Source organism: Vicugna pacos, chromosome 18 (genome assembly GCF_048564905.1).
Source record: "Vicugna pacos chromosome 18, VicPac4, whole genome shotgun sequence".
In the NCBI taxonomy this organism is placed as follows: domain Eukaryota; kingdom Metazoa; phylum Chordata; class Mammalia; order Artiodactyla; family Camelidae; genus Vicugna; species Vicugna pacos.
The window spans coordinates 21,315,993-21,339,332 of NC_133004.1; the positions used below are offsets into that span (position 1 = coordinate 21,315,993).

The 23,340-nt window shown below is 48.9% G+C and overlaps 10 non-coding genes across 10 annotated transcripts; 8 read left to right on the top strand and 2 right to left on the bottom strand.

Annotated features, from left to right (window-relative positions):
• Positions 1-41: 41 nt before the first annotated feature.
• TRNAK-CUU (transfer RNA lysine (anticodon CUU)) lies at positions 42-114 on the top strand. The gene has a single exon. It is a non-coding gene; the product is annotated as a tRNA-Lys (tRNA).
• A 2,606-nt stretch (positions 115-2,720) lies between these two features.
• TRNAP-UGG (transfer RNA proline (anticodon UGG)) lies at positions 2,721-2,792 on the bottom strand. The gene has a single exon. It is a non-coding gene; the product is annotated as a tRNA-Pro (tRNA).
• A 1,275-nt stretch (positions 2,793-4,067) lies between these two features.
• On the top strand, positions 4,068-4,140 carry TRNAK-CUU (transfer RNA lysine (anticodon CUU)). The gene has a single exon. It is a non-coding gene; the product is annotated as a tRNA-Lys (tRNA).
• A 3,096-nt stretch (positions 4,141-7,236) lies between these two features.
• TRNAP-CGG (transfer RNA proline (anticodon CGG)) lies at positions 7,237-7,308 on the top strand. The gene has a single exon. It is a non-coding gene; the product is annotated as a tRNA-Pro (tRNA).
• A 3,395-nt stretch (positions 7,309-10,703) lies between these two features.
• Positions 10,704-10,776, bottom strand: TRNAR-CCU (transfer RNA arginine (anticodon CCU)). Its single transcript has one exon. It is a non-coding gene; the product is annotated as a tRNA-Arg (tRNA).
• A 1,048-nt stretch (positions 10,777-11,824) lies between these two features.
• On the top strand, positions 11,825-11,897 carry TRNAK-CUU (transfer RNA lysine (anticodon CUU)). The gene has a single exon. It is a non-coding gene; the product is annotated as a tRNA-Lys (tRNA).
• A 2,773-nt stretch (positions 11,898-14,670) lies between these two features.
• TRNAK-CUU (transfer RNA lysine (anticodon CUU)) lies at positions 14,671-14,743 on the top strand. Its single transcript has one exon. It is a non-coding gene; the product is annotated as a tRNA-Lys (tRNA).
• A 748-nt stretch (positions 14,744-15,491) lies between these two features.
• TRNAP-UGG (transfer RNA proline (anticodon UGG)) lies at positions 15,492-15,563 on the top strand. Its single transcript has one exon. It is a non-coding gene; the product is annotated as a tRNA-Pro (tRNA).
• A 1,368-nt stretch (positions 15,564-16,931) lies between these two features.
• On the top strand, positions 16,932-17,003 carry TRNAP-AGG (transfer RNA proline (anticodon AGG)). The gene has a single exon. It is a non-coding gene; the product is annotated as a tRNA-Pro (tRNA).
• A 4,014-nt stretch (positions 17,004-21,017) lies between these two features.
• On the top strand, positions 21,018-21,089 carry TRNAP-AGG (transfer RNA proline (anticodon AGG)). The gene has a single exon. It is a non-coding gene; the product is annotated as a tRNA-Pro (tRNA).
• Positions 21,090-23,340: the final 2,251 nt, after the last annotated feature.

Below are 23,340 nucleotides of genomic sequence, written 5' to 3' on the forward strand. Positions count from 1 at the left end.
CGATTCTGAACAGCAGGGCTTCGGACACCACTATCATCTCCGCCCGGCTAGCTCAGTCGGTAGAGCATGAGACTCTTAATCTCAGGGTCGTGGGTTCGAGCCCCACGTTGGGCGGGTAGTTTTGACTGATAACGAGACCATACAATGACACACCCCAAAATGAAAATATTTCATAAATTAATCCTTTCCAGAGGTTTTTAGCAATATAGACGGCCAGTCACAGATCCTGCCAGGGAGAAACCTCAGACCGTCTCCGGGTGCAGACGTCATTCTCCATCCTGAGTGAAGCAGAAAATACTTGCGTCCGCCAGCCAGCTTTTGAATCCCCTCCCGAGGAGACGCCTTTACTTGGCATCTTGTATGTAATAAATCAAGAGAGAACTGCGCCGCTGCATTTGACTGGGGGACAGGATTCGAACTGAGGGCTCCAGGAGCTCCAGGGCGCCCGCCACCAGGACTGTGTGTCTGGGGTGGGGCTGGGGATGTGGGGGCATGGGAAGCGACTCTCCAGGCCCGGAGCCAGGCTGGTTCCCAGGTCCGAGGTGAGGAGACCCCCGGCAGGATGCTCCAAATCCGAGGTCCCCCAGGGTCTGAGGAGGGACTGCTCAGAATTTTCCTCCACCTGGGAAGTCGGTGGCCTCTTATTTTGGGGGCCTCTCACCTTGCTCCACTCTCCCCAGTAAAAGGGAAATGGACTCCAGGCGTTTCACTTCCCAGTTTGGGGGGAGAGGGAGGAGGAGGGTATATAGTTACCACCAGCCACATAATTTTCTTCTGTTTTCTTTTAAGGATTCAGGCTGTTAAAAGGCCAGGCTCAGTGTTTGACCAGACCAGATTTTCTTTCTTTTTCGGTGGGAACGGAGGCTTCTGTAGGAGTGACAATAGATCCCTGCCCCTCTCCCAGACCCATGGAACTTCAGGTCCCAGCACTGTGGCTGGTACTCAGAGCAGAAGTTCCCCGGCATTTCTTTCTTCAGGTCATCCTTAGTAATTTTTCCTGGCGTTCTTAGGGTAAAAACAAAACAAAACAAAACAAAAAACAGTTCAGTGTACAAGGTGGTTAGGTCCATATATCTTAGTAGCTTTTTTGGAAAGAAAAAAAAAAGTCTTACCAACTCAGTACCTGTATTAGTCTGCTGCGGCTGCCTTAACAAATTACCACAATCTGAGTAACTTACAGCAATAGACATCTATTCTCTTACAATTCTGGTGGCCAGAAGTCCAAAGTCAAGGTACCAGCTGGCCACCTTTTCTACATTCTTTGTAAGGTCTATGGAAGAACACTTCCTGCCTCTTTTGGCTTCTGGAGGCTCCCAGCAACATTTGACTTGTAAATTCATCTCTCCAGTCTCTGCCTCCATTGTCACATGGTCTTCTTTCCTCTCTGAGACTCCGTGTCTTCATATAATTTTTTAATAAGACACAAGTTATTGCATGAAGGCTCATCCTACGACAGCATGACCTCACTTTAACTAATTATATATGCAAGGACCCTAACTTCTGAGGTTCTGGGTGGCCATGGGTGTTAGGAGGACACTATTCAAGCCAATACAATACCTTTTGGAGAAAAAAATGTATTTTTATATTTTGTTTAAATAGTCATAATTATTTTCTAATGGAGTATGTGCACTTGATGTAAGCTTCTCCAATCCTGGAATCAGACGGATCCTGCTACTCTCAGTTCCTACTCCACATTGATTTTTCTGCCATATTTGCTTTTTATCACAGAAACTGCAGAAAACCCAACTTTGCAAAAACATAGCATCATGAAAGTTGAAAGTGAACAAACAGCCTTGAGCTAGTAGTTCACAGGGAAAGGTGTCTGATGGATGCTGAGTGTTGGTATTTCCCTAAGAACTTTTAAAATATCCCTGGGATTTTTAAAATACCATAAAGGTGCCTCCACAGACAGTCTGGGGACCAAGGAACTAGGCTGAAAGCATTGCCCGGAATACGGGAGTCACGTGGTTTAGAAACAGAGGTAGGCATTGGAAGAAACTCACGCTGGTGGCTCCTTGGGCTGGGGTTTGGGGGTGATTGTTCTGTGACACCCTGAGCCTAGTCCCTCCCTGGAGGGTCCTGTCTGTGTCTGAGTGACACCCTGACCCAGCAAGGCCAAGCTCTCAGCTGTCCCCAACACTGAAGCTTCAGCTCAGGCCTGCTGGGGGTGTCCCTCCCACGTGGTCTACCGACATCACAGCCAGGCCCCAACTGCTTGCTTCCAAAGAGGAGGATTCTTGGGACTGAATTCAGGACGTCTCACATCTAAAGTCAGAAAAATATCCTTAGGCCAGAAAAGTCCTTTTGGCTCGTGGTTCTTGGTGGCCGCTCTCCCTCACTTGCCTCATGCACAGTCTGGATTTCCCTTCTTGGATGAGACAGGCCTTAGCCAGGGAGGGGTGTACCCTCATCTCTGATGTCTGGAATGCCAAATTTGGATCTTGCTTGAACACCACTCCCCAGGGTGTCCCGCCACTTCCTCTTCCCCAAAGCACTGATAAAAGCGGCCCAGGCAAACACCCATCTGCCTTAGCGCCACATCTGGAGAAGCAGGTGAGTGTAGGCTCAGGCCAGCCCCACTGACGAGAAGGTCTTGCAGCCTATAACCTTTGCTGGGCTGGGCCCTAGAGCAGTGAGTCCTTCCTAGAACAATGGGCTGCTTCCTGGCTTTTGGCCCCCTTGGGTTGCAAAACCTGCCCATCTTGAGAAGAAAAATAAGAGGGCTCGTCCGGGATTTGAACCCGGGACCTCTCACACCCAAAGCGAGAATCATACCTCTAGACCAACGAGCCGGCCATGGGCTGCCATCTGTCCTTAGTTCTGTCCACATCCTCCTCCACCCTTGCTCAGCTGGGGCATTGTCCTAGATGACCACCCAGATGGAAGAGGGGCTTGTGGCCAGAGGACTTGGCTCACCCCCCAGAGAAGAATGGGTCCCAGGATCCGGGGTTAGCTTCCCCACGGTGTCTCTTTCATTGGGACCTCCCTCTGCTCCAGGCCTGTCGTGGGGACTTGAGCTGCTACGGAGCTGGGCGAGGCTCCAGAAAGTGGGGTTTCCCTGTGGGACCCAAACTCGAGACTACGGCTTTGTTGCCCTTCCAACTGGCCAGCCCCCGCCACTGACCTCGGGTCAAAGCCAAGTCTCGCTCTACAGGAAGGGGGACAAGGGTCCTAGGCAGACCCAGGGGCTCCTGGGCCACCATGTGGCTCTGGGTCCCTCAAAGTTCCTTTCCTTGTTCTAGCACTGTCGGCAGCCCTTCCCCTGCGCTCATCCTCCCGCGTAGACAAGTGAAGGTTCCAGAAACTAACTGGAAAAGAAGAAGGTGGCCCTGGCGCGACACTGAATCTCACCCCAGTGTACCGGGCTCCCCCTCCAGGCTTGCAGTGCATCCCCTGGGCCTTCCCCGTTCACGCCACGCTGCCCGCCCTAAAACAGGGTGGTGTAGGATTGGGTAGAAAGTATGGGAGTGGGGGGCAGGGGCGTCAGGTTTTGGACTCAGGAGCTATCGGAGGCCCTGGGGATTCATCTCCCTGGGGCCACTGTAGAAAAGGGTGCTTTGTGCCACCTACCTCTAGTGACCTTGAATCCTGTGACCCTGCCCTCCCGTCTGCAGGAGGGTCCCAAGCTTCTTGTCCCGAGGGAGGGAGGGACGGTTGGGGGAAGCTTCGGATCCGATTCCAGAAGAAGGCGGTTTGGTGCTGTCGCCTTCTGCGTGCCGGATCCCGGGACCCATGCGTGGAGCCGCAGGGGCTCGGTGCCACCAGTCACTGACCTGCCAGCGCGGCCGGGCCCCTGGGCCTCTGTCTGCCTGCCCGCCTGGGTCAGCGCGCCGCCCCGCGCCATCCCCCTGCCTCCCTGACCGTGCCTCAGAGTTTCGGACATGGCGTCCCGCCCTCTCGCAGCTTTCAGACCCGAGGCTTCTAGGCAGTTTCGCGGAGAAAACCCAGGAAACCAGCAGTGGACGGTGCATCCCCTGCGAGGGGTAGGGGGGAGGTGGGGAAGGGGAAGAAGAGGAAATCTTCCTGTCTAAGGAGTTTCTTCAAAGGCGAAAAAACCCGGAGGCGTCGCCCGGCTAGCTCAGTCGGTAGAGCATGAGACTCTTAATCTCAGGGTCGTGGGTTCGAGCCCCACGCTGGGCGAAGCTTTTGCAAATCTCCTGTGTGAGAAAGAATTCAGAAAAACCAGACGAAATTCTAGGACTCCAACCCTGTTGCACCCTGAGCTAGATTTGCAGACAAACCGTGGAACTGCTGGAAAGGCTTGGAGCGTAGGTAAAGGAAGGAGACCCGGTCGAAGTGGGTGAGGGCTCAAGGAGGAATCCAGTCCACCTAGACCACAGGTGCACTTGCACTTGGGATTTTAGGGTGTTTCCTGTTGTCCCAAGGAGGCCCTGGTGGGCATACTAGTAGCTCTGAGAAATTACTCTTGCAGTCCAGTAGTCTCACACAGCACACTCAGATACCCCTTCCGCTCCATAGGATGGGCATGTGTCTTAAGTTTTTGAGGGGACGAGGGCTGCCTAGTTTTTGTTCCCCTGGGATAAAGGCGGTCCTCGGGTTAATCTCCTTGGGCTCTCCCAGACAGAGAGCAAAGGTGAATTAAATAAAAAAGGGGTAAAGTCCTCCTGATCCTGGGCTTCTGAGTTCATTAGAGACCCAAGGGCTGAGATAACCCCCTCCCCCCAATTCCCTCACAAAAGCAGGGAATTCGATTCTGCGACGATTACCTTGAACGACAATCTTAGACCGAGGAGAGCCTGCTGGCAGGACCTTCCTCCCAGCAGAGTCTTTTCCAGCTGGCACCCAGGTTTTTCCAAGACACCAGGTGGCAGGAATGGGGTGGAGGGAGAAGGAGGGACAGTGGCTATGAGGGCATAGCAGACACACCAGGCTTCATACTCAGAGTCCACTGGGAAAGGGAACAAGAGTTTGTGAACCCAGGTAGGTCTGTCTGCTCATCCTTAGACCAAGAGAAGAAATCCTGACCCCTTCCTCTTGTACAAGGTGCAGAGCTTCTTCCCCAACCCCAAGAGACCCAGTCCTCGGTGAGGGGTGTCCAGGGTGGATGCGCAACTAGGAAACTCAGAGAAGGGAGAAGGGACCTGTTCAGCTGAGAGAACACCTCCCATCATGTCCTCAGTCCCCAGGAACACTCAGGGTCAGAGCACTAAACCCTTGACCTTGTGTGCTTGAAAGAAAGATCAGGGCTCTAGAAACCAAAGTAGGGCACAGTGATTATTTCCGCACTGTTGGGGTCTGGCCCTTGCCACAGCACCTGGGCTGTGAAGAGCGCAGATGTTTCTATGCCCTTGCGTGCAGACACCCAGGTGGAACCCCTCATCCCTCCAGAATGCCTGATGGAACTATAATCAGGCGAGATATGTCCTTGCAGCAGGATTCAAACTAGATCTCAGGGGCTTTAGTGTGGTTTGGGATACATTTCCCAGCGGTGGCAAGAGTGGAGGGGCTGAGATAGAGAAGGGGAAGCTGATCAGAGGCTGAGACAATTGACTACAGGCACTGCACCAGCTCCAGGCCTGATGTAAAGCCTCTGGTCAGAGTTTGTACACCACCTGGAGGCTGTTGGCTCATGGGGCCTTTCAACAGTGACCTTGTGTCACAGGAGTACATGGGATATGGAACTGGAGGTCACTTGTGTTCTTGGCCTCTGAGGGTTTCAGAGCCAGGGGTGAGTTGGAGGCTGGTGCCTTCTGTCTCAAATTAGCCAGTCTGGGCATTTCCCAAAGAATGGGGTTAGGGAGAAAGTGCCATCACTTCCATTGAGTGAATGTCTTTGCTTCTTTTTTAAAGGATTGGAGCTGCAAAATAAGTGTTGAGCTGGATTTATTCCAGGAATGCAAGGTTTGTTTTGTGTTTCAGGAGACTGAGCACGGAGGGTATAGCTCGGTGGTGGAGTGTGAGCTTAGCATGCACGAGGGCCTATGTTCAATCCACAGAACCTCCAAAGTAAATAAATAATAAAGTAAATAAATAATAAAGAAATAAGCCTAATTACCCCCCCAAGAAAATAAAATAAATAAATAATTTTTAAAATAAAGTGAAAAAGAAAAATCTATTAAAGCGATTCATTCTATTACTGGAAGTTTTATTTTCTATTTTCATTGTGCATACACGTTCCCTTAATGGAGGCACTGAGGATTGAATCCAGGGCCTCGTGCTCACCAAACACGGGCTCTACCACTGAACTCTACCCACAACTTCCCTATTAATGGAATTTTTAAAAGTCACATGACCTTCATAAATGTATGGGAAAACACTTGAAGCAGTTCACATCTGTGTTAATCATGGTTTTTAATTTCTGTATTTTATGATGATTTTACCTCTTGGAGGGCCCTGCTGGCTGGGGAGAGATTGCAGATCAAAGGGCCAGCAAATTCCTAGAGAATAAAAACAATTTGGAAACCAACCAATTCCCCGTCCTCATCCCCATCCATCTTCTTATCTAACTTTCACACACCAGGCCAGTATTTCCCCTGTCTCAAATCACCCAGGGCCAGATACTGGACCCCTAGGGACAGCCCCAATGCCCTAAAACCCACTGAATTATTCAAACAGGCCAGTCCTACACTGTTTATCTTACCCTGCTTTACTTTTCCCATGGAAACGAATTGCCCAGAACTAAAGGAGGCCTCCAAATGTTGGTGGGGGGTAGGGGGGTGGTCATCGCCCAACCTGTGGTGTTTTGGGGATGAACAGGGAGAACCCTAATCCTCTATGAAATCTCTCTTCTCCTGCGCCCAGGCACGCAGCCCTGGAGCCAGGTGTATAAGGTGGATCTGCCACCTCCTCTGCCTTCTCCTCCTCCTCTAGAGATTCTAGGGCACAGGCCCCGCCTTTGGGGACCAGGGCCTACTGGATGCCAGTCCCTGACTCCTGCTTGATCCCCAGCCACAATCCACAGCCTCACTGTCACAGTTTCGGGTTCCCCTGGAGAGCTGGTGCTCTTCCTGCAAGGTGCCTTTCGGTTCATCCAAGCCCCTTGTTTGCGGGCCCCCACCGCGATACACTTCTGCTCCTCACTCCCTGGGGGCAGGAATCAATCCCTCTGGTCTGGGCTTCTGTGAATTCCTCTTTTCTGCCCCTGCCGGCCTGGGTTCCCCGGGTCTCCCCGCCGTCACTCCAGCGCTTCTCCCAGCCCACTTCGGAATAAACCTGAGCTGCCCGGGGATGGGAACAGTTGTGGAGGGGAACTGTTTGGAAACCCCATCACAGGGAGGCTCGTTGGTCTAGGGGTATGATTCTCGCTTCGGGTGCGAGAGGTCCCGGGTTCAAATCCCGGACGAGCCCAGCTTACCTTCCCTGGTCTTCCGTTGTTTTATGTCTCAGGAATACGAGACCGAACCTATAAGCCTCATCCATCCATGCGTGTAGCGGTCCATTCCATGCCCATCCTGGCTGACTCTTGTCCAGGGCTGGCTCCCTGCCCCCCACCGCGGGAAACCTGACCGCACGTGTCCAGGCAGACCTTGAAAGACGTGGAGCGGTTTCTAGGGGTAGCAGTAACACAGGGCTCAGCTTGAGTGCCCCGGGAGCACGCAGCTCCTTACTGCGGTCCAAGCATCGCTTTCCCGGTTGGACACCGGTTTCCTCCGGCTGGTCCGATTGAGATATGCTGGTATAAATGTAAAAGACACATCGAATTTGGAAGACTTAAGTAAGGTATCTCATATGTCGACATGGTATTTTGGACATGGTATATTGGGTTAATTAAAATGTATTACAATTAATTTTACCTGTTTCTTTTTATTTATACTTTTTAAATGTGCTACTAAATAAATTCAAGTGGCAGATGTGGCTTATTTTTGTGGCCCACGATAATGGACTGCCCTGGGCCAGAGGAACGACCCTCCTGTAAGGTACAGAGGTCCTGGGTCCAAATGCTGACCGAGCCCATAATTGTAAAAACTTTCCCTTCTGGCTTAGGGCCTGAGGCAGCGGGCATCACGTTTCTCCCAACCCAGGCTCTGGGCTCTGCCCAAGACGTTTAGCCCTGAAGGCCTTAATTTTACCATCTGTTAAAGGGGGACAGTTCTGATTCAGAACGATTTATTTAAAAGACTTTCCTTTCACTCACTATTTCATCGTGTAAACTTTTTCACGAATCAAGAATCTGAGCACATGCGGTTCTAATACTGCACTGCTTTGCTCCGTGGTCTGTTTACCTGGTGACCAAAACAACTTAGCTTTATGAAAAGTCTTGTTATTCAGGAGTGTAAATCTCCTAAATTTGTTTTCCAAAATTTGTTTTTGTTATTGTTGGTCCTTTTCACTTTCACATAAATGCTAGAATCAGCTTGTCAATTTACACAAAAATAGTGATAGGGATTTTGATTGGTGTAGCGTTGATTCTGTAGATCAGTTGGGGGTGATTTGATATCATTACAATAAGGTCTTTCAACTCATGGACGTGATGAATCTTTCATTTATCAAGGTCTTCTTTAATTTGTCATAATAATGTTTTATATTTTTCTGAGGTAGATTTTGCACATCTTTCATTAGAATTTTTGCTAGGTATCTGATTTTGTGGATGGAATTATAAACTATATTACTTCAAATATAATTTTCTGTTTTATGCAGATACATAAAAATACCATCAATTTTTGCATATTAATCTTAGAGTGACATTGTGAAACTCACTTATTGTTTCTAATCTATAGAATTTTCTACAGATTCAGGTCTGTCCTTTGTGGATAATTACAGTATTATTTAATTATTTCTAATCCTTATCTATACTTTTTAACTACTTTTCTTGCCTTATTGCACTGGGACCTCTAATAAGATGTTAAATAGAAATGTGATAGAAGGCATTCTTGTTTTGTTCCAGAATTCATGGAGAGAAGCTTTTAAAATTCTTCCATTAAATATGTTTTCCATCTCTTATCTTAATAGTTACTGCTTGTCAGTTATGACTGCTATGTGACACTCTATAAAGTCGTGGCATAAAGCAATATCTTATTATGCTCATTGAGTCTGTGGGTCAAGAATTCAGCAGGGAAAAGCAAGTACAACTTGTATCTGTTAAATCTGGGGCCTGGCTGGGAAGACTTGCAGTCTAGAAGCATCTGGAGGCTCCTTTACTAACATACTTGTCATATAAGCTGAGATGAACCAAAGGCTGAGCTCAGCTAGCACTGTGCAACGGAATATCTTCACATGACCTCTCTGTGAGGCTTGGGCTTCCTCACAGCATGGAAGATTCAGGCTAATTGAATTTCTTACCTGGCAGCTGGGAACTCCTATGTATGTGTTCTAGTGAACAAGATAGAAGCTGCATCCCCTTTATGATCCAACCTTGGAGTCTTCAGTGCCGCTTCTGCTGTATGTTATTGGATGAAGCAATCACACCCCACTGAGGCTCAAGGGGAAAAGATACAGACCCCACTTCTCAATGGAGTGTCAAATAATTTGTGGTCATTTTTTTTATAAAGCTTTATTCAGACTCACAGTTATACAGAACAAACTAGTGGTTACCAGTGGGAAGAGGGAAGGGAAGGGGCAACATAGAGACAGGAGATTAAAAGGTAGAAACTATTACGTACAAAATAAACTACAAGGATGTATTGGACAACATGGGAAATATAGCCAATATTTTATAATAACTATGAATGGAGTATAACATTTAAAAATTATGTATCACTATATTGTACACCTGTAACTTATTTAATATTGCATGTCAATTATACTGCAATTTTAAAAAGCTTTCAGAAGGCTTTAATATATAATAGATTATACACATTTAAAGTGCAGATTTTCATACATTTTGGTATTTGTGTACACCCAACCACCACAATCAGGAGAATGAACCATATTTATCATCCTCAAAAGTTTTCCCATGGCTCTTTGTTATCTCTCCCTCCTACCCCTCAGCACCAGCTTGCTGAGGGTTTTTTGTTTTTTTTTTTTTCAGTCAGGAATGGAGATTGTTTTTATCAAATGCTTTTACTGCATATATTGAGATGATCACATGGTCTTTCTTTTTTAGTCTATCAAATGTACATTGATTTTTAAAAATTTTTAATAGGCTTTATTCTTTTAGAGCAATTTCAGGTTCACAACAGAATTGAGCAGAAAATACAGAGTTCACATATAGCCCTCCCCACCCACACATATATACTCCCCTACCTTTAACATCCCTCATCAGTGATGCATATTTGGTATAATGGATGAACCAACATGGGCACATTATTATGAACCAAAGTCCATAGTTTACATTAGGGTTCACTCTTGATGTACATTTTATAGGTTTTGACAAATACATAATGACACGTAGCCACCACTATAGTATTATATAGAATAATTTCATTGCCCTAAGACCCCCTTGTGCTCCATCTATTCATTCCTCCCTCCCTCCCTCTCCCCAAACCCCTGGAAACCATAATCTTTTTTATTGACAAAAATGTACATTGATTTTTAATGTAAGCATTTTAGATTGATACTTTAAAAACATATCGGAACTTTAAAGGTGTTTCTCCTCTGCCAGATGTCCACCCCCCAGCTAGCCTCAGTGGGTTCTGCCCCAGGTGGCCCTGCCTGGCTTCTTTCCTCACCTTCACTGGTGTAAAGAAACACCCGGTTCCCAGCCTCCTCGGGGTCCTAGAAGGTGCGGCTCTCAGAGGTGGATGATAACAATCTTTGGCAGAAGACACTTCAGCATAGAAACGCTGATAGTATAACCAACTAATTACCCCGGGTGGGACTCGAACCCACAATCCCTGGCTTAGGAGGCCAGTGCCTTCTCCATTAGGCCACCGGGGCGTGCTACCCAGCCTCTGGCTTCCCGTCCAGGGCCCGCCCCCTTCCACACTTAGAGCGAGCTTCCTCGGTTCCAGCATTTTGCTGTCCTGGTTCCTTTGCTTAGGGCCCACCCAGTGCAGGCGTGGAGTACAGACACCCCTGTGCTCGGTCCCGTCAGGTCCCAGGGCCACCCCAGCTCCGCGGCCGCCCTAGTCCCCGCCGCACCTGGTGGAAGCCTCCCTGCGTGTGCATATTTGGGACTGGACCCTGGACTCCAGAGCACCGAGCCTAACCTCACACTCCCTTACGCGATATCGGAACCGAAACTTCCCCCAGGTCCCCTTCCCCCGGGGGGAGAATCTCGCCTCTGTCCCAGGTCGGGGAGTCAGTCACCAAGGACCGAGATCCGTCATCTTCATTCTGGCTCTGTGGTTTAAGGGTATGGTGCTAACTTTGTGTGGGGGTGGGGTGGGGGGAACATGGGCCCTTCGCCCAAATCCTGGACATCTCCAAGTTTTCAGATTCAGATTTAAGGTGGGAAAGGCCGGGAAGGCTCCAAAGCCCCCTCCAGGGAGAGTTCCATCGCGTCTCCCCTTTTTAGTGCCCAGTGCAGGGGAGGCCGTCTCTGGGAATTTTTCCTGCTAGAGGAAGTGTCCCTCACGCTCCACTCATCCCGCCTGGAAGCGCAGGGTGGAGTCGGGGGGACAGCGGGACCCTGGCGGGAAGTACACCAGGACCTGTGGACATGGAACAAGGCAGAAGAGATTTCGGAATCTCCGCACTCATCCTCGGACCGGCACGGCACCTTGTTCCACGACAACACCCTTGGGACTCGGACCCAGGACCTGGGCCTTGGGACCATGCTAAGGAAGGGAGAGGAGGTCTCAGCTCCTCGGATCCGGGCGTCCGGGCTGAGGACTCAGCGACTCAAGACTCCAAACCGCCTCGCGGATGTACGCAATAAAGGCGATCTGGTTTGTCTGCTGTGGAAGCTCCACGCGACTTAGAAGATGGGAAGCCTGGGTAGGAGTGGTGGGTAACCTGGGCTCCGCCCACTCTCATCTCGCCCGCCCGGCTAGCTCAGTCGGTAGAGCATGAGACTCTTAATCTCAGGGTCGTGGGTTCGAGCCCCACGTTGGGCGTTTCTCACTTTTTGACTTTTCAACAACTGCAAACCCTGTTGGGCGGGGGGAGGGTCGGAGGAGGGGGAGGGGGAGAGGCGGGGGAGGGAAGGGGGATTGAATCCAGCGCCTCCTGCATGCTGAACATGCACTCTACAACTGAGCTATATCCACCCACATTTATTTTTAGGGGCCAAGGCAGCCTCACATCCTCTGCATCCACCTTCCCTGCCCCAGCCCTGCGTTACTGCCAGGGACTCCTCCCAGCATCCAGGGGACCCTGTACCCCATTCATAGTTATTCCATAACTGAGGTCCTGTGGGCGGGTGTGTCCCCAGCTTCAGCTCAAGGCCTGGCTCAGCCAGTGCTTGTCAGAAGAATGGACAGTAATAGTTCCCCCCTAACAGGGAGCAACACCACTTCAATGGAAGGAAGAGAGGTAGGGAAATAACAGACCTTGATGCATTTCTAGGGGTATATGTCTAGCTTTAGGAGTGAGAAGCCCTAGATTCAAATCCTGCACAAGCCCTTCCCTCACACACAGGACATTTTTGTGGTGTGGATGGAATGATGGGCGCTGATTCTAGGTGCCTCTACTTCATGATAAAAAGCAAAGGAGTTGAGACAGGAGAGAGCGAAGTGAGGGGGTCCTGGAGCCTGACCCTTGCCCTCCTCCCTTACTGTCCAGGTCTCACTTTGGGACACTGTGGACTGATCCATGTCCCTGAACAACATATTCTTACTTCCTTGCACGGACTCCATCCCTGAACCTCAGCTTCAGGAGAACACTGTGCTTCCTGGAGCAATCCGGCATCAGGAAGTCTCTGTAGCCAAGTGGCCTGTGGTCTGGGGTCTTGAGCCACTCCCTAGGTGAAAAGTCCAGGACATAAATCCCAGGAAGTTTTTTTTAGGATTGGGGAAGGGTTACAGGACCAGGGTCCTCTGTTTCCCATCTGGACTCCACAGATCTGGACCCACAAAGCCCGGGCTCTTAGGGACCTCAGTTTATCCATTTGTAAAGTGGGGATAATAGCAGCTCACACCTCAAAGATTTGAGATATTAAGTTGCTGATTTTGGGGGGTAAATATTTAGAAAAGTGCCTCAAGACTGCAGCATTGGTGGAGAGGCTGTGGAGAAAAGGGAACCCTCCTTCACTGCTGGTGGGAATGCAGTTTGGTGCAGCCACTGTGGAAAACAGTATGGAGATGCCTCAAAAAACTAGGAATAGACTTACCATGTGACCCAGGAATCCTTTTCCTGGGCATATATCCAGAAGGAACCCTACTTCAGGATGACATCTGCACCCCAATGTTCATAGCAGCACTACGTACAATAGCCAAGACATGGAAACAGCCTAAATGTCCATCAACAGATGACTGGATAAAGAAAAAGTGATATATTTATACAATGGAATACTACTCAGCCATAAAAACCGACAACATAATGCCATTTGCAGCAACATGGATGCTCCTGGAAAATAGCATTCTAAGTGAAGTAAGCCAGAAAGAGAGAGAAAAATACCATATGAGATCGCTCATATGTGGAATCTAAAAAAAAAAAAACCCAAAGCATAAATACAAAACAGAAATAGACTCACAGACATAGAATATAAACTTGTGGTTGCCAAGGGGGCAGGGAGTGGGAAGAGATAGACTGGGATTTCAAAATTGTAGAATAGATAAACAAGATTATACTGTATAGCACAGGGAAATATATACAAGATCTTATGGTAGCTCACAGAGAAAAAAATGTGAAAATGAATATATATATGTTCATGTATAACTGAAAAATTGTGCTCTACACTGGAATTTCACACATTGTAAAATGATTATAAATCAATAAAAAAGTTAAAAATAAAAAATAAATAAAACTTTAGAAATAAAAAAAGACTGCAGCATTGGGGTGGAGGGAGGGATAAATTAGGAGTTTGGAATTAGCAGATACAAACGACTATATATAAAATAAACAACAAGGTCCTACTGTATAGCACAGGGATCTATATTCAATATCCTATAATAAACCATAATGGAAAAGAATATGAAAAATAATGTATATATTATATTCTTTTCTATAGTCTTATAACTGAATCACTTTGCTGTACACCAGAAACTAACACAACATTGCAAATCAACTATACTTCAATTAAAAAAAAAAAAAAAAAGACTGCAGCGTTCACTCCTGCCTGAGTTCCCAGCCTGTCTGCCTATCCCAGGTCACCCTAGGCCCCTCCCTGAGCCAGGCAACTCTGTGCTGGTGGAAGCCAAGGTTTTCTCCCTGAAGCCCCTCCTGCCTCCCCACCTCGCACTCCTCCCCACCCCTTTGGGCAGGAACCTAAACAGTCCCTTCTCCGACATCAGCAGACCCTAGTTCTGAATCCTGAGGTCTTGCTTCTGCCAGGCAACCCAGCTGGATTCAGAATAGAGGTTTGGCAAAATATTTCAAGGGAAGGAGGAATCCACCAGTCAGGCCTGCTTTCCATCGCCCTGTGGATGGGTCTGGGTTTCCACATCCCTCGTGCCACCTCAAGATGAGGCACCCACCTCTCCAGGCCTCAGGTTGGTGCTGGGACCTAGGACATCAACAGATGGGCCTCAGGCTCTGTCAAGGCACAGAGAGAGACCGAATTCAACTTGGCACCCGGCACTATCTGGGATCTAAGACTACGACTGACTGTGGGAGTTGTGGTTGAAGACAGTATACACGGCTGAAAACGTCCATGATCTGGAACAGACCCTGGCATCACGCTGAGACTCGATTTTAACCTAAAAATTTATCAGCTTTAGTTTCGTGGTTGCCCGGCTAGCTCAGTCGGTAGAGCATGAGACTCTTAATCTCAGGGTCGTGGGTTCGAGCCCCACGTTGGGCGTGCATTTTACTGCTTATGTGGGGTTCCAGTTCACTCTAAAAACATGCTCTGTTCAGGGCACAGGGGCTTGATACAAGTAAATGTACTTGCAGTGGATGGGCCTTTCTTGGGGGCTTCTGAAGGCCAGCGGAACAAGCATCAGGACAAGGGGAGAATCGGCCCCCTTTAGGCAGACAAGGGTTTTCCACCCTGGGAGAAAGAAAGTGCGAAAACCTAGATTCCTCTGGGAATTCCACCCTCTTGCACCTAGTTGAGAATCATACTACTGGACCAATGAGCCACCCAGTGAACCTATTCCTCTCGCTTAGAGACATTGACTCCAGTGATCTGGTCAAGTAGAGGATTGATTATAGGTTTAGTTGTTCAGTAGTTACAATGCCTGTTCTGTCTCCTTCCAGAGGCCCGGTGTGGGACAGCTTGCAGGAGAGCCGTGCTCCCTGGCAGTCCCAGGACACCGCTGCGAGTCTCCTGCCTCCAATGAGGCCAGATGTGTGGAGGTCCTGATGTTGGAAAGTTTCAGGGACCTCCTGAGAGCTGGGAGCTGCGGCTGCGCCAAGTCTTCATCCGGTTCCGGCTGCGCGTGGAGTGGGTGATCTAACCCTCGGCCCAGAAATCTGACGGCGGCTGCGAACCCGCAAACCTACAGGGCTGGATTCACAGGTGCACACGCTAACAACTGAGCCATCGGGGCGAGCTTTCCCATACGTCACCTGCAGAAGGAGCAGCGTATAGCAAGGGACCGTGTGGTGGCTCGTTGGTCTAGGGGTATGATTCTCGCTTTGGGTGCGAGAGGTCCCGGGTTCAAATCCCGGACGAGCCCTCCCTTTTCCCTTCAGCGTTTTCAGCGTAGGATTGACACTATGTCGGGAAGGGATCTGGAGCGTAAGGGGGGACGCAGACAGCAACCCCCTACTGGGATCCTGCGGTAACCTCAAAGGAGACAACTCCGGGAAACAGAATAAAGGAAAATGTATCGTTGGTTTCTCTGGTGTTACAGATCTCTTACTGTACGGTTTAAGATGATCACTGCTTTAAGTCCCAGGTGAGCCCTACTCTTACTTAAAGGTGCGTTTTAGGGTGCGTTTTAGTGGTGAGGGAGGAAAAGAGAGAAAGATCCGAGCTTTTCGGGGCAGAATTTCAGTGTTGGATCCCGGTCTCGGCTTTGGGGCCTTCCCAGATGAGAGAGCGAAGAAATCGCGCCATGGATCCGGAAGTGTGAGGGAGTGGGTGGACGTTGGGTCACGCTTGGACACGGGAAAGGACAGACCGGCAGCAGAGACCGCCCCGGAGCCCGATCCCCGACTCCTGGACGCGGTTCTCTCAGTTCTGAGGGGACTGGAGAGCCTGCCTCCTCCTCCTCATGAGCTGGGGAGGGCATCGCTGACCAGCCCTGGTGCGGGGTCTGGTTGGTGGGCTGACCCACCTCCTTCCAAGGGGCCACCCCTTGACTCCAGGCAATTCCTAGGGCACCTGAGAGCCAGGACCGTTGCTGGCCGGCTGGTTCAGTCGATAGAACAAAGCGAATCTCGAAGTCAGCCTCGTGGGTTGGAGGCCCACATCCGAAGCTTGCTTTCTTGGTTTCGATCTCGCCAGGGCAGAAAGGAGAGGAGCCGGGAGAAGCGGGAGCACCAGGAGGGGCAGAGGCGCTAGTGGCTGTTTCCTCCGTGCACTCTTCAGTTGTTTGTTGAGTAACCAATGGGTGCCGCAACTTGGGGTTCGACTTCCTCCAAAGCGGGCATCCCAGAGGTCGCGGCTCAAGGACCCTCCGCGAATCCCCGCCCGCTCTTGAGCTGTCCTCCTGCCCCGCGCGACCGGGAGCTCCTGGCCAGCTTTTGCCCAGAAGGTCCCCAGCGTTCTCGCGGCTGCTAGACCTGCGAAGTGATGGAAGAGCGGCGGAGGGACTTAAGACCTGTGGCCTTTCCTAGCTGGAGGCTCTTTGTGTCAGAACTCAGAGGAGAGGCGGCGGGCGGGGACGGCGGGGACCAATGAGTTGTAGGGTGCACAGTGACTGCTGCCTACTTGGCGTGGGGACCTCTAGGTTTTCTCCGCGTCCATCAGTCCCTGAACTCAATCCTTCCTGACGTGTCTGAAATTGGAGTCTCCACCCCGCGCCACATTACTAGCCCCGCCTGTCCCATCCCGGGACGCCAAGTAGTCATAGAAGAGAGCCAAAGGGCATAATTTGTGTGGCTCGTTGGTCTTGGGGTATGATTCTCGCTTAGGGTGCGAGAGGTCCCGGGTTCAAATCCCGGACGAGCCCTACATTTTTTTCGCCAGATTCGGCTATCATAGCCCACTCAGTGCCTCGCCGTTTTAAAAATTTCTTTGCTGCCCAGTCTCTTAAGCGCCTACGTATGCCTCTCAACAAGCTACTTTGTCAGTCTGAGTTTGAAACACCGAAGAGGGTACAGAACTTTCCTTCCTCTGAGCCCATTCTTCGCCAGTTAAAGGACTCTGAAACGTCAAGCCCTGGGGCCCCACACTCCCGGGTCAGGAGGCCAGGGCCTCCGCCTGGGGACAGGTGATGGGCTGCTGGCGTTTGCAGCCGGCGTCCCAAACATCCAGTCCTCCCAAATCCAGTCACTTTACCTGACATGGCCCGCTGGGTCTCCCAGTCTTCCCTGCCTGATGTCGGCAGGATTCCCAGGAGCTCCTGCACCGGGTACCCGCGGTCTTGCGCCCTAGAGCCCGCCAGGAGCCGTGTCCCCTCTACCCTATTCTGCGGCTCAGGGGCCGTTTTCGAGGCACTAGAAGTGGACACTGGAGGCCCAGGCATTGAACACGAGGACCCGCTATCACCAGAAAGTTCAAAATCTAAGCATTTGAAGAACAATAGATAGTACATGTGTGGTTGGTCAGAGGCTGTTAGCCCTTCGGTTTACTCCATGCCCCACCAGCTAAATTACGTCGAGCAACGGATTCACGAGTGCGCACTCCTTATGACGATCAGAGAATACTTAGGACCCTGTGACTAAGCCTAACAAAGCATGTTCAAGAACTCTAGAGGGGTGGATACCCGATGTGTGGAACCCTGAATGGGGATGCTTCCGGGCGCCAAATCGCCACAGAACAGTCAGTCCCTCATTGGGAAGGCACCTTTCCTCTCAGTAGCTGGGACTGAGAGGGAAGTGGGAAGGGGATTAACTCTTCCAGCCTTTCCTGATTCTTTGGCACATGGAGCCAGGGAAAGTCGCCCCGTGGAGTCTCAGGTTCTTGCCAGCGGGTGCCTTCAGCATGTGCTGGAAAGGAGAACCAGGGGGTGCATAGAGCATCTGCCTCTCACAGGATCTGGAGGATGGTTACACTGGAGAAGAGGAGAGAAATGGATGGTAGAGATTCCTCCTTTTTGTTTGGGATGGTGAGTTTGTGCGCCATGAACAAAGGATTATTAACAATCCACTGTTCACTTAAGGACCAATGAGTATGTGTAGGACCTCAAGTAGAAGATTTTGTTTAAAGTGACTCATGACTGGTAAGTCCTTGAGCCCCTAGTAAACAACAATTTCCTGTAGAGAAATACACTTTTACTCTAGATCTCACAGGATTCTCCACACAAAGAAATTTATAAGGAAAATGGGAAACTCACAATGAAATATAATAAGGAAACAAAGCAACATCAGCAACAACCAGTGAACAACAGCCAATGGAAATAAAATTGCAAAGATTTCAGATGCTAAGATTATCAGACACAAATTACAGCACGACTGTCCTTACTGTGGAGAAAGAAATAAAAGACAATACTAAAAATATATTTGAGAACAGGAGCTAGGTAAAATGCTCTAGAAGAACAAAACAGGACTAAATTCTTCTAAAGATAAAAATACTCAAAAAGTAAATCAAAACTCAATAGATGTATGTAATAACTGGCTAAAAATAGGTCAAAATAAATTTTAAAAAACCCCCAAACTAAACCATGATTACAAATTAAGCAAAACACTTCTAAAACTTCCATGGGTTAAGGAAGAAATTACAATGGGATTTAGAAAACGTTTTGAAATAAATGATGATGAAAATACTACACACCAAAGCCTATAGGATGTGGACAAAGCAGTAGTTAGAGGCACACTGATAGCCTTAAATGTCTATAATAGAGAAGACAGGTTGAAAACCAAAGACAAGAAGTTAGAAAAAGTACAGCAAAAGCCCAAATAAGTCAGAACAAGGGAAGAAATGACAAGAGGAAGGTAATGAAGCTGAAAAGAAGCATACAATACAGATTAATGACAAATTCTGGAGACAGATTTTGGAAAAAGCTAGTGTTATTGATAAAACTATGAAAAAACTGGTTAAGAAATAATGACAGAAGACACAGATAGCCTGTATCAGGATATGACTTTACAGTTGTTGCATAACTTCAGAGGATAATAAAAGCATATTCTAAACAGCTTTGGGGAAATTTAGAAAAGAATATAATTAAAAAAAAACATGTCTTAATGGAATCAATGTGGAATAGAAATGTTAATGATCTTAAAACTAATAAAGAAAATGAACCAATAGTCAAATATTATCCTCCAGTTAAAATTCTTGACCCGGATGGCATCAGTGGGCACACTACCAAACATTCAAGAAATAAAATTTTAGTCTCACACAACATATTGCATAGAAGAAGGAACCTCCAACACATTTCATGAGGCTAGTGCAACTCTGATATCAAAACTAACCATGGACAGCATGAAAAATAAATTTAAAAACACATAATCTTGCTCGTGAAAATAGATATAAAATCTTAAAATATTAGCCAACCAAGTCTTACAACATATAAAAAGAATAATATGCCCCGGCCAAGCTGAGTTTATCCTAGGGAATACAAGGTTGATTTGACATTAGAAAATCTGTAAATGTATTCAATAAATTCAAAGGAAAGTAATTGATAGAATCCAACTTCCATTCATGATTTCTTAAACTAGCTAAAGAAGATAATACCCATAATTTGAGAAAATTGTCTACAAAATGCTACAGCATATTTCACATTTGATGGTGAAATCTTGAAAACACACTCTAGAGGTTGGAAATGCATCAAGGATGCTGATACTCTCTATTCCTATTAAACATTTTATCAGAGACAGTGGGTCACCCATGCATTGTTGATTGGAATGTAAAATGGTATGGCCACTCTGGAAAATACTGTGACATTTTCTTTAAAAACTAAACATGTAACTACCATATGACCTAGCAATTGCAGCTTTGGGTAGTTATCTCAGAAGAATAAAGACTTAGGTTCACACAAAAATCTGTACACGAGTGTTTATAACTTTTATTTTTGTAACAGAAAAGAAAAATTGGAAATAATCTAGATGTCCCTCAAGGGATCAATCCTTAAGCTAACCGTGGTACGTCTCGCCCTAGTTGTCACCCCTACGCGGCTCCCTCCGACCCGCTTCTCCCAGCTGCCTGAACCATTCTTCCCGATGTCAGGTGAGCTGGTTGGGCCAAGGGGACAGGCCAGTTCCCTATCTAGAGGGTGGTAGAAGTCCTGGACTAGAAGCACCCATGTTGCAGCAGAGGGCATTGATGGGCAGTAGAAACTTTAGCAGGGGAACCCCTGTGGGACCCAAGGGAGCTTTGGTGGCTAACTTGCCCCTGGCGCCTACATCTAAGTCATTACCTAATCTAGGTGCCTTCACCTTCACATCACCTCACCAACATGTACACAATAGCAACATCCCACAGGTACCTAGGGCAAGAGACTCTTAATCTTAGGGTCACTGGGTTTGGACTTCATGCTGGGCGGGTTGTTTCCCAGGTTTGAACTTTTTGGACCCCTGAAAAACTCACTGGGCGGCGATTAGTGATCATCAGGTGGATACCAGGATACTACACCTTGGGGTGGGGGTGGGGGGTGCTTTTCCAAGCAAGGCGTTCCAGTGACCCACCATCAAAAGCCACTCAACGCTGCCCCGCCGGACCGGAGCTCCTTGCTGTCTTTTACCCCAGCGCATCCCCAGGTCACTCGTGGCTGCAAGGACTGTTTGGGAAGTGACCTAAAGTCGGGGCGGGGACGCACAGATCGCCAGCCCTTCCTGGAGATTGTCTCGTTGTTGTCTGAGCACTGGGGCCACCAGATTGGGGGAGGGGTAGGGTGCAGGGGCTGTTCCCAGTTTTGTGGGCACGAGGAGCTCTGGGGTCCTTGCTTTGCCCCCAAGTCCTTGAACTCAACACTTCCCGGTTGGCCTGAGATTGGAGTCTCCTCCTCAAGCCACATCACTGACTTGCCCATTCCACATACGGGACGCCATGAAGGCTTAAAAGAGATCCAAGAAAAAAATGCTTGTGTGGCTCGTTGGTCTAGGGGTATGATTCTCGCTTAGGGTGCGAGAGGTCCCGGGTTCAAATCCCGGACGAGCCCGTTCTAATTTTATATGAAAACATTTCCTTTCTCCTCAGAGGTTTGGGAACTGCCCTGAGTCCCCAGACCTTGGGCATGGAAACCCGACTGTGCAAGATAGAAAGTAAGAGGAAATATTTAAAAGACTCAAACTGGTCCCTGGTGTTTTTAAATTTTTAGTAGGAATCTTGAGAGTCCAGGGCTACGGACATCCCTTTGCAGGGCGCTGGCCTGTGGCTTCCAACAGGTTCAGTTCAAGGCCGGTAGGGGAGAGAAATACATGAGAGGCAACAGTGTCCCAAAGTCACACATCTTTCAGGGTTCAAGTCCAGCAATTACTCCAGTGAGACTCAACTATCCCCAGCTAAGCGTCCGGTAATGTATCCTCCCTGACTACCAAACCTGGGGGATGGGGTAAGGCACTTAGAGACAGTGCCTGAGGCCCTCCTCCCCTTTCTTTCTTCCCTTTTCTTCTTCCTACTCCTCCTTCCATTTCCTCTTCACCCCTCACCTGGGCATTCCCCCGTCTACCCTGGTCCCTCTACACCAGATCAGGAAAGGTTCCCGGAGCCTTGGCCTGGGACTGACTCCTGGGGTCCCTGCTGTCAGGATAGGGGTCCTGTGCCCCGCTCTGAACGTCAGACTGACAGGCCCCTTTTTTGGCGTCTGGGAGCCCACATGAGGTTTGACTTTGAACATTCAGGAGTTCCAATCCCAGAGAGCTGCTTTCCATAAAGGACGAAGTTTCCCACCTTTCTGGGCAACCGTGAGACAGGGTCACCTTTCAAACAAATCTCTCTCTTTAGAGTCCATCGCAGAACCTCAAAGCAAACTGTCAAATTAGATTTCCTGGGGAGAACTGTCCCTCTCCTAAAGTTTTTTTTTAACTTTAACTTATTGGTTAAAATAGCTTTAAGGGAGTTAACAAAGAAAAGCACTCCGGCAGAGACTTGTGGTTTCCGCAACACGAATGCGCGGGATTTGGGGGACCAACCCTCTTGCTAAAAGCAGATGCCAGTGTTGGATATTAAAAACACACAAACAAACTTCATAGCAGTGAAAAGCTTGCTTTTGGGAGACTAAAGAAATCCCAGACCCAATTTAAATGATTGTGAAAAACAGAGGGGTTCTGGACCCCCAAAGCTGGGGGCACGTGCAGTAAGGGCACGTGCCAGTCCCTGTAAACGTGACTGCCTCGGGCTCTGGGACATCAAGGCAGAGCCTAAGACCTGCTCCTGTATTCCTCCTAAAATCTGTGATGCCGAAAGATGACTATGTACAGAAACATACTCGTCCATCCCAAACGGGCGGTCAGCTGCTTCTAGAAAGCATGTTGCATGGGGTCTCTCCATCTCTTGCCTTCTGCTAAAATGCAATTGATTTAAGTAAGAGGAGAGGGTGTGTGAGAACTTGTGCACCCTAAAGGCGAAGCACACCCCAAGAGCAAGGGGTCCACATCTACAGCCTCCTAGTTCTTCTCAGTGACAGCCGTGTTCCTCCCGAACTGGTTCCCCTTCAGTCTCAAAGGTGGCAGCCCCAGCCCCCTCGCCCTCTATCTGGACCTGTGACCAAATTGCCAGGACTGGTGCGACAAAGGAGATTAGAAGACGCTGCAACTAGAAGTGTGTTCTCTGATGCTGTCCTGGAGCTTTGTGTTTGTTTGTTTGTTTGTTTGATGGTTTTGTTTGTTTTTGTTTTGTCATAAAGGACATTACTGGAGGAAACTCGAATATGGATTGTGTGTTAGATAATCTTGTTGCTCGAATCATAAAGGATAAATTTGGGGTGGGGAGGTGGTGAAAGGAGTCTCTGAGGTCCCAGGAGCTCTCCAGGGGGATGGGGGAAAGAATCTGGAGCGGCTCCGGATTCTGCTGAAGTTTTACCTTTGAATAAATTACAAGCCTCAAGGGAAAAGTGCAGTGGGTGTGTCCAGATACCAGGGACTTCGGCTTTGGGCAACTCCAAGGGTGGGGGTTGAGGGCTGGTCTGGCTTTCGCTCTGGAAAAGCGAAGCCTGAGGTAGAACATTCTGGGCGCCCTCTGTCTCCTGGGCGTTGCCCAAGCCCCAAGTTACGGCGCCCAGCCCTAGGGGGCTCTGGCTGCGGCGAGCCTCGGCGGGTGCAGAGGGGTGGTCTCCCCATTGCCTGTCGTGTTGGTGCCGCACTGTCCTCCTCCAGTCCTGCGTTCTACCGGGTTTTCGGTCAAGCGAATCCCTGGAGGACCGAAAGTTTATCACACACAGTGCAGGGTGGTCCGGTCCAATTCTGCATCGA